The 10,227-nt window shown below is 38.5% G+C and overlaps 1 protein-coding gene and 1 pseudogene across 2 annotated transcripts in view; one reads left to right on the top strand and one right to left on the bottom strand.

Annotated features, from left to right (window-relative positions):
* The window catches only part of LOC108301984 (protein phosphatase 1 regulatory subunit 12B), a 165,077-nt gene that overhangs the window by 34,450 nt on the left and 120,400 nt on the right, over positions 1-10,227 (bottom strand). The gene's annotated exons all lie outside the window — the stretch shown is intronic.
* LOC119470733 lies at positions 5,220-5,334 on the top strand (annotated as a pseudogene).

Below are 10,227 nucleotides of genomic sequence, written 5' to 3'. Positions count from 1 at the left end.
GAGTGAAACTCCGTCTCAAAAAAAAAAAAAAAAAAAAAAAAAAAAAAGAGGAAAAAAATGTCATGTAATTCTTTCAGAGTAATAAAAGGCCTTTGACACGTGTTTTTTGTGAACAAGCAATAAAAGCTAAAATCAGACCAACAAAATATATCCACTAACAGCTTATGCATACTCTAGTGAGTTGCTGGGAGTAGGGGGAGGAGATAGTGCTATTTTGGAATACAAGGCAGCAACAGAGAGGCAAAGCAAGACAGGATCTACAAGTTGCACAGCATAGAGCTCACAATAACTTTACTAGCCAACAAAATGTTCCCAATCTTGCTCTTATATATTTAAATAATCATGCCCTAGGGTTATGAATGTTTAAGTCTCAGAAACTCATTTAAGGGTAAGAGATTATAAAAGCCCTTTAAGAAAATCATTCTTAAGGTCAAATCTCTCTTCCATGATCTGGATTTAAAAAAAAAAGCAAGAAAATCATTCTGCAAACCTGTCCTAGAATTAGTTCAGGAGCTTAGTACTTTGCAATTAAATTTAAGTTTAGCAATGGCTTACAAAGGAAAACAGAAGTGAAACCTACCTCTTTTAAATGTAAACATAGCTTTTCCCCCTTCACACTTTTTTTTTTTCACACTTTTTCTAACCTTCACACATAGGCTAGAAACATCAATAAAGGTAGAAGGGGCAGAGGTTTTTCATGGGGAGCGGAAGGGGCAACACTAACTACAAGAGCTTTTGAAAATATGTGGGCACACTGGTTGTCACAATGATTGCAAGGTGCTATTGGCATTTCAAATGCCAGGATCAGGGATGCTGAATGCTTTCTACGCTGGAAACAGACCCACATAGTGAAGAATTACCCTGCCAAATGCTCATAGCACCTTGATGAGAAAAAAAAAAAAAAATGCCAAACTGTTCAGAAGCACTAAAAGGGTATATTACATGTTTTTTGATTAGCTTAAAAGTAGCAAAAGGAAGCAAAAAGAACAAAGCAGGAGGCATCACACTACCAGACTTCAAACTATACTACAAGGCTACAGTATTCAAAACAGCATGGTACCAAAACAGAGATATAGACCAATGGAACAGAACAGAGGCCTCGGAGGCAACACAACATATCTACAACCATCCGATCTTTGACAAACCTGACAAAAACAAGCAATGGGGAAAGGATTCCCTGTTTAATAAATGGTGTTGGGAAAAGTGGCTAGCCATGTGCAGAAAGCAGAAACTGGATCTCTTCCTGACACCTTACACTAAAATTAACTCCAGATGGATTAAAGACTTAAACAGAAGACCTAACACCATAAAAACCCTAGAAGAAAATCTAGGCAAAACCATTCAGGACATAGGCGTAGGCAAGGACTTCATGACCAAAACACCAAAAGCATTGGCAACAAAAGCCAAAATAGACAAATGGGACCTAAGCGAACTCCACAGCTTCTGCACGGCAAAAGAAACAGTGATTAGAGTGAATCGGCAACCAACAGAATGGGAAAAACCTTTTGCAGTTTACCCATCTGACAAAGGGCTGATATCCAGAATTTACAAAGAACTAAAACAGATTTACAAGAAAAAAACAAGCCCATTCAAAAGTGGGCAAAGGATACTTTACAAAAGAAGACACATATGAGGCCAACAAACATATGAAAAAATGCTGATCATCACTGGTCATCAGAGAAATGCAAATCAAAACTACATTGAGATACCATCTCACACCAGTTAGAATGGCGATCATTAAAAAATCTGGAGACAACAGATGCTGGAGAGGATGTGGAGAAATAGGAACACTTTTACACTGTTGGTGGGAGTGTAAATTAGTTCAACCATTGTGGAAGACAGTGTGGCGATTCCTCAAGGACCTAGAAATAGAAATTCCATTTGACCCAGCAATCCCATTACTGGGTATATATCCAAAGAATTATAAATCATTCTACTATAAGGACACATGCACACAAATGTTCATTGCAGCACTGTTTACAATAGCAAAGACCTGGAACCAACCCAAATGCCCATCGATGATAGACTGGACAGGGAAAATGTGGCACATATACACCATGGAATACTACGCAGCTATCAAAAACGATGAGTTCGTGTCCTTTGTAGGGACATGGATGAACCTGGAAGTCATCATTCTCAGCAAACTGACACAGGAGCAGAAAATCAAACACCGCATGTTCTCACTCATAGGCGAGTGTTGAACAATGAGCACACATGGACACAGGGAGGGGAGCACTACACACTGGGGTCTGTTGGAGGGAAATAGGGGAGGGACAGCAGGGGGTGGGGAGTTTGGCGGGGGATGGCATGGGGAGAAATGCCAGATATAGGTGATGGGGAGGAAGGCAGCAAATCACACTGCCACGTGTGTACCTATGCAACAATCTTGCATGTTCTTCACATGTACCCCAAAACCTAAAATGCAATTAAAAAAAAAAGTAGCAAAAGAGTTCTATATAGTGTTAAACACTGTATAGGTAGCTTTAAAGCATATGATTTATCCGAAATTTTTGTTAAGACTATAGTTAAGAGTTAGGGAGAACTGGGGAGATAGTTTCCTCAAATTCTTCAGATATTACAATTTAAATATGTACGGTTGTACAGAAATTTAACGTCAAGAAAGGTGTTTTAAAAATTTAGGGAGAAAAGTACGGAATTTCAGAATAACTTTTATAATAAATAAGTCCATTTAGTTCTCAAAGAATCTGTGGTAGTTAAGTTGTGCTTATAATCTGTATGCCAGGCAAACATAATACCACCTGGTAGCAACATACTTAAATTTAAGCTCACATGTTTGATAACAATGAGTTTCTTGAAAATGTCACCTATAACTTTAAGAAGGTTCAGAAAGTCTATGGAGATAAAGTTTTGCTCTGTTGCCCAGGCTGGTGTGCAGTAGTGCGATCACAGTTCACCACAACCTCCACCTCTAGGTTCAAGTGATTCTCTTGCTTTAGCCTCCTGAGTAGCTGGGACTACAGGCGCATGCCACCATGCCTGGCTAATTTTTGTATTTTTAGGAGAGATGGAGTTTCACTATATTGGCTAGACTGTTCTTGAACTCCTGACCTTGTAATTTGCCCACTTCAGCCTCCCAAAGTGCTGGGATTACAGGCGTGAGCCACTGTGCCAGCGTAAGTTTTTTAATTGTCATCAACTTGATTTTTTAAAATATCTTGTTAGTTTTCTTTAAAACCTATAAATGAGGCTGAATGGTCCATCAGGTGCTAAGATATTTCACATTTTTAGTTAACTGCAGAGTTTTAAGGAAAAGGCCCTAAGAAAAGCAATCTATTTATGATTCATCTAGAAATTTAAATACTTCAACTAGTCTTCATAGTTGTGAATTTACAGCTGATTCAGAAATAAAGGCTGCTCTGTTCATCTGGGTTTACTAAAAATACTCCCTCCCAACTACTTTTCTAAAAATAATATCAGAGATCCTGGAAGAGTATAAGAAAGACTCTTCCTAGTCAAAAATGAACAGGCATGCATCCTTTTTGCTTTGCAGATACTTCTGACATATACAGTGTCAATGTTTGTTCATCTGTTAGTTGTCTATTTGCCAACTATATACACTTTATCTCAGGTAAAAATACTTTAAAATAGTTGAAGATGAAAGATGCCATTGTACTACTAGGTTTATCCTCTCACTTCCTTTATTCTCAACTATTTTCTTTGGTGGCAACTGAATCCTCCAGGTATCTAACTAATCCTTTTTATGCCTTTCACATTTCCACTGAAGATCATCTTGTCCCCTTCATTAGGGCTCTGTCAGGAGAGGTTTAAGCTTTGGTTCTAGCTAAAAAATATGGCTGTAGCTCTGAAGATAACATAGAAGTTTCTCCCTATGCCTAAGATTTCAAATATATGTACACATTTGAAAGAGTATTATTCTTTGGCCAGATTATTTTTGCTCATGGCAGGTAAAAAACAATTTGTGCATATGTATGAAAAAAAAACCTTTCAATCCCCATATAATAATTCAGAAATAAAGTTCCTTCAGCCAGCTATGGAGATGGGGGAAACAATTCCCAGGGTACACACATTAATGGTCCTGTCAACTCTGCCATTCTCACATTGCAATGCCAATGCAATTCCACATAAACACAATTATGCTGAGGCAAACACTGTTGCAGAGTACAAGAACTACATATGCACTGCTCTAAGAAATACAACTTGTGAGGTTCATGAGGCATGACAATGTTTGTGGCAAACAGGACCAATGTAAGAATCAAATTAATTAGATTCTTAGCGTCTACTGCTTAGCATGCAATACAGTAAACAACTAAGCTCCAGGAAGACAACCACCACAAATTGTTCTGAGCACAAAGGACATGTAAGAGCCAATAACTGAGTGTCCCAGGCATGGTTCTAAGCCATTTGTATGATGTTAGTAACTAGGCTGGTTAATTTGGGTGGTGATAACAGTGTGCTACTAAAGTCACAGAGATTCAATCTCTATATAACTTAGCATCATATTAAAACAAACCAAAATTTTTTTCTATGCCACAGACTGTCGGTGACCTAGCTATCTTACAAATACATGCTGTTGGCCATAATACACACCAAGAATGTCCAAAACCTAACATTACAACTGGAATCAAAGAAGAAAGCAGGTCCACAGAGAAAGTCAAAGTTCCAATCCTTAAAACCTATGCCACTAGGTATAATCAAAAAATGTCTTTCTAGTGCTGTTTGTAGGAAGTATTCAGAGTTTATTTTTGTCTTTCTTACCCCAGTTCTTGGCCTCTTTTTGTTGTTACTAAACAAGTTGGAGCCAAGATAATCTAGTGTAGATTCTAGCTTCCTTCTTTTTATTCTCTGAAACAGTTTATTTAAGACAAGTATTATACTTGTTCTTTGACAGTTTGATAAAATTCATCCCCCAAACTACTCTAGGCTTGGTGTCTTTGGCAGGAGGTTGGGGAGGTGGTGGTTAAGTATGATTAAATTTCTTTAAAGTTTATTGGACTCCTTTGTTTTGCCATTTCTTCCTAAGATATTTTATGTTTTCCCAGAAGAGTGTCCACTTAAATTTTCAAGCTTATTGTTATAAAGTTGCCCAAAATAATGTCTTATATTTTAAATATAAGACATTATATTTTATATAATTTATATATAAGAATTATTTTTTCTTAATTTTGTCTCTATTTTTCTTCCTAATATTATTTGTTTACTCCTATAGTTTTTCTCTAGATCAGCTTGTCAAAGGTTTACTGCATTTTCACCTCCCTGATGAGGCTTAGGGTGCAGTGGCTGGAAAAAGCAAGATTCCCTGGTTATGCATGCAGCTCAACTGTCGTGTTGCTTTAAGGGACCTTGAAGACATTTCCCTCTCCCTACTGTTGGCCAAATGACTGCCTCTGGTCTGTTTTAGTTTGCATCCCAGGCCCCAGACGAGCATGTAAGATCCCTTTGAGAGGTCCTTAGAACACTGTAGTCAAGGTGGACACTGGAAAGTAAAAAGGCTTATTGAAGTTTGTATATCTTTTCAAAGAATAGCTTCTGGTATTAACACTGCTATTCTGTTTTCTGTTCATTAATTTCTACTTTTATCTTTATTTTACTTAATTTGAGCTTACTCTGTTTTCAGCTTGAGTTGAAAGCTTAGCTCATTTATTTTCATTCTAATTTTTTAACCTTAAACATTTATTTAAGGTTATAGCTTTCTCTCTTTAGCTACTCTACAAGATCAAATGTGAAGTAATTTCACTGTTGTTCAGCTCTAAGTATTTTGTAATTCTCATTATAATTACCTCCTTACCCATGCAGTATCTACAAGGAAGCTTATACTTTTCAAAAGTCTTCTTTTCTTCTCCAGCTAACTTTTTGTTGACATTACAAAAAAATTATAACTCCTCCATAATCTCAATTCTATATCTCTACATCCTATCTTTCCACTAGGGTGACCCCAAACTATCCTTCAACCTCACGGAATCTCCACGGTCACTCATGCTCTTGATGTCCCTTCACTCTCCTCTTCAGCTTACGTTCCATGAGTTATCATTATCATCATCACTTTCCCTCTCTTTCTTCATAGTGCTTGGCAAAACTATAACCTTGTTTAAATCCAGTTTTCTGCCTACTCCACACCTGCACCTGTGCAACTAAATGTGGCTGGAAAAAAAAATACAACCATGCTCATTGGTCTCAAATTCATTATTTTGAACCACCAGTGGACTCTAATGTACACACAGATACTTCCCTTGTCTATGTACTTTTCTAGATAAATACTTCACCACTTTCCCTTTTAAATCAAACACCCAACACTTCCCTCCCTCATGTTTTTCCTTGGCTGCTGGTCTTGCTTTCTATTTCACTAAGAAAACTGAAGCAATCAGAAAAGAACTTCCACAGACTATCATCACATTTAACCACCATTTACCATCTTCTCACCTGTTACCACTGATGAACCTAACATGCATCTATTTGAAGTCAAATCCTTCAACTTGTGCCCTAGACCCTACTGAAGGACCTCATTAGAGCAGTTCTCCATTCTTCCTTCATCATCTTTTTGTTGTTGTTCTCCACTGAGATAATTCTCATGAGCAAACATGCCACTTAAAAAAACACCCTTTTCCAGCTAGGTGTGGTGGTTCATGCCTCTAATTCCAGCACTTTGGGAGGCCAGGGAAGGAGGGTCACCTGAGGCCAGGAGTTCGAGACCAGTGTGGTCAATATGGCAAAAGTCTGTCTCTGCTAGAAACACAAAAAATTAGCCAGATATGGTGGTGAGAACCTGTAATCCTAGCTACTCGGGAGGCTAAGGCAGAAGAATCACTTGAACCTAGGAGGCTGCAGTGAGCCGAGATCACGCCATTGTACTCCAGCCTGGGCGACAAGAGTGAAACTCCATCTCAAAAACAAAAACAAAAACAAAAAACAAAAAACACCCACCCTTTTCTTGACTCTATCTCCCCAAAAGCTGCCACTCCATTTCCTTGCCAGCCCCTTCATGAAAAACTTATCTCTAAAAAAAATTAACTTTTTCAATGTTTCCAATTCCTCTCTTCTCAATGTGGCTTAAAATTACTTCAATCAGGCTTTCTGTCCCACTATTCCAACAAAACCACTCTTATCAAGGTCACAATGTTATAAAAATCAATGGTCAGTTCTGTTGTTTTTTTTTTTTTTTTGAGACAGTGTCTCACTCTGTCGCCAGGCTGGAGTGCAGTGGCGCGATCTTGGCTCACTGCAACCTCTGCCTCCCAGGTTCAAGCAATTCTCCTGCCTCAGCCTCCCGAGTAGCTGGGACTACAGATGCATGCTAAATTTTGGTCACCTGGGTGACCACACCCAGCTTAATTTTGTATTTTAGTAGAGACGGGGTTTCACCATGCTGGCCAGGATGGTCTAGATCTCTTGACCTTGTGATCCGCCCACCTTGGCCTCCCAAAGTTCTGGGATTACAGGCGTGAGTCACCGGGCCCGGCCAATGGTCAGTTCTTAGTCTTCCTCTTACATGACCTATCAGCAACATTTAACACTGTTGATAACTACCTCTTTCTTCATATGTTTGTTTTTTCACTCACACCGGAAAGGAGGACACCAGATACTTCTTGGGCCCTCTTCCCTTTTCTATATTGTCTTTCTGTTATCTGTTAAATATCATCTAAATGCTCTACAGCATTTTGGCAGATCTGTATAACCAAACTGCCAAAATTTCCAGTTGGATATCTAACAGATATCTCAAACCAACATATCTAAAATTAGATTCCGGCCAGGTGCAGTGGCTCACACCTGTAATTTCAGCACTTTGGGAGGCCAAGGTGGGCTAATCACTTGAGGTCATGAGTTCTAGACCAGCCTGGCAAAAATGGTGAAACCCTGACTCTACTAAAAATACAAAAATTAGCCAGGTGTGGTGGCGGGTGCCTATAATTCCAGCTATTTGGGAGGCTGAGGAAAGATAATTGCTTGAACCCAGGAGGTGGAGTTTGCAGTGAACCAAGATCGTGCCACTGCACTCCAACCTGGGTGACAGAGTGAGACTCCATTCAAAAAAAAAAATAATAAAATTGTATTCCTAAGAAGTCATTATACAAAAATAATAATAATAATATTTGCACATGCATGATTATAACAGCACAATCTGCAACTGCAAAAATTTGAAACCAGCCCAAATGCCCATCAATCAATGAGTGGATAAAGAAATTGTGTAATGAATACACACACACACACACACCCCATGGGATACTACTCAGCCATAAAAAGGAATGAAATAATGGCATTTGCAGTGACCTGGATGGAACTGGAGATCATTATTCTAAGTGAAGTAAGTCAGGAATTGAAAACCAAACATTGTATGTTCTCACTCATAAGAGGGAGCTAAGCCATGAGGATGCAAAGGCATAAGAATGATACAATGGGCCAGGAGCAGTGGCTCATGCCTGTAATCCCAGCACTTTGGGAGGCCGAGGCAGGTAGATCCCAAGGTCAAGAGATGGAGACCATCCCGGCCAACATGGTGAAACTCCGTCTCTACTAAAAAAATACAAAAATTAGCTGGGTGTGGTGGTGCATGCCTGTAGTCCCAGCTACTTGGGAGGCTGAGGCAGGAGAATTGCTTAAACCTGGGAGGCAGAGGTTGCAGTGAGCCAAGATCGCACCATTGCACTCCAGCCTGGTGCCTGGCGACAGAACAAGACTCTGTCTCAAAAAAAAAAAAAGAATGATACAATGGATTTTGGGGACTTGGGGGAAAAGGTGGAAGGAGGGTAAGGGATAAAAGGTACATTAGGTACAGTGTACACTGCTCAGATGATGGGTGCACAAAATCTCAGAAATCACCACTAAACTTATTCATATAACCAAAGATTACCTGTTCCCCAAAAACCTGTGGAAATAAAAAATAAATAAATAAACAAATAAGATTGGCTTCCTAGTTTCTTCCCCAACCTGCTTCATTTGTAGCCTCCCCCATGTCACTTGACAGCAACTCTATCCTTCCAGTTGCTGTGGCGAAAAACCTTGCAATCATCTATAATTCCTCATACTTTCTGTCACATCCCACAAGCCCCTCCAGGAAATGTTGGCTCTACCTTCAAACATACCCAGAATCTTACCAGCTTTCAGCAATTCTATTGCTACCATGTGATCCAAACTCCTATCATCATTTCTTGCCTGGATTACTGTAATAGCCTCTCAGCTGCTACCTTTGTCTCAAGTCTAATCTCAATACAACAGCTTGAATGATTCTTTTAAAACTTAAGTCTGATCACATCACTCCTCTACTCAAAATCCTTCAATGGCTGCTCATTTTGTGCATAGTAAGTGACAAAGGCCTATGATGCTCTATATTCAGATTATCTGATTTTCTTTCCTGCTACTCTCACCTGTCATTTCTTTCATGTGCTAGTACTCCCACCATATGGCCTTTGCTGTAGCTGTACCCTCTGCTAGAGAACCTCACTACAGTACATGTGAAGAAATGTTCTTCCTTCAGATATCTCTGTGGCTAACTCCTTTAGCTTCTTCAAATCTCAACCTGTCAATAAGATTTACTCAGACCCACTGTTTATATTACAATCCATACTTTCTTTACCCAATCCTCTTTAAATCAATTCTCCTTTCTAGTTTTTTTGTCTAAACTGCATCAGTGTCTAACACATCATATACTTTATTATGCTTACTGTTCAGTGTCTGCCTTTCCATCTTACTCCCATCTTATTGTTTATTGTCTGCCTTTTCATCTTACTCCTTTTATCTTTGTCTATATTGTTGACTAAAGGATTCCAAGAGCCTCGAACAATATCTGGCAAATATTGGACAAATAAACATTTCTTGAATGAATGAGTGAGTACTGATTTTTCATTTAGCATGGTCACAATACACATGTCCTACATGTGCTATATATCTGTTAGATTAGGCTGGTTAATTATGTTGTTCAAGTCCTTTATGTTCTTGAGTATTTTTGTCTGATATATTGGTTTCTAAGAGAGGTGCGTTAAAATCTGCAGCAATGACTGTGTATATGCTATTTCTTGTTAATTCTGTTAATTGTTTTTTTTTTTTTTAAGGACTAGAGAGAAAGAGAGAGAGAGAGAATTCTGTTTTTGTTTTATATATTTTCAGTATCTAGAGTAATTGTATATCATCTCCATGGATTGTTCCCTACTAAGATGTATATTTCTGTGATTTGATGATTTTAAGCAAAAACATGTTCATGTTTCAAATGATGTTTATGTTGCCAGCTTTCTTTTTTTTTTTTTTTTTTTTTTTTTT

This window comes from Cebus imitator, unplaced genomic scaffold (genome assembly GCF_001604975.1).
Source record: "Cebus imitator isolate Cc_AM_T3 unplaced genomic scaffold, Cebus_imitator-1.0 Scaffold38, whole genome shotgun sequence".
Classification (NCBI taxonomy): domain Eukaryota; kingdom Metazoa; phylum Chordata; class Mammalia; order Primates; family Cebidae; genus Cebus; species Cebus imitator.
This window is presented reverse-complemented; position numbering and strand designations above follow the sequence as displayed.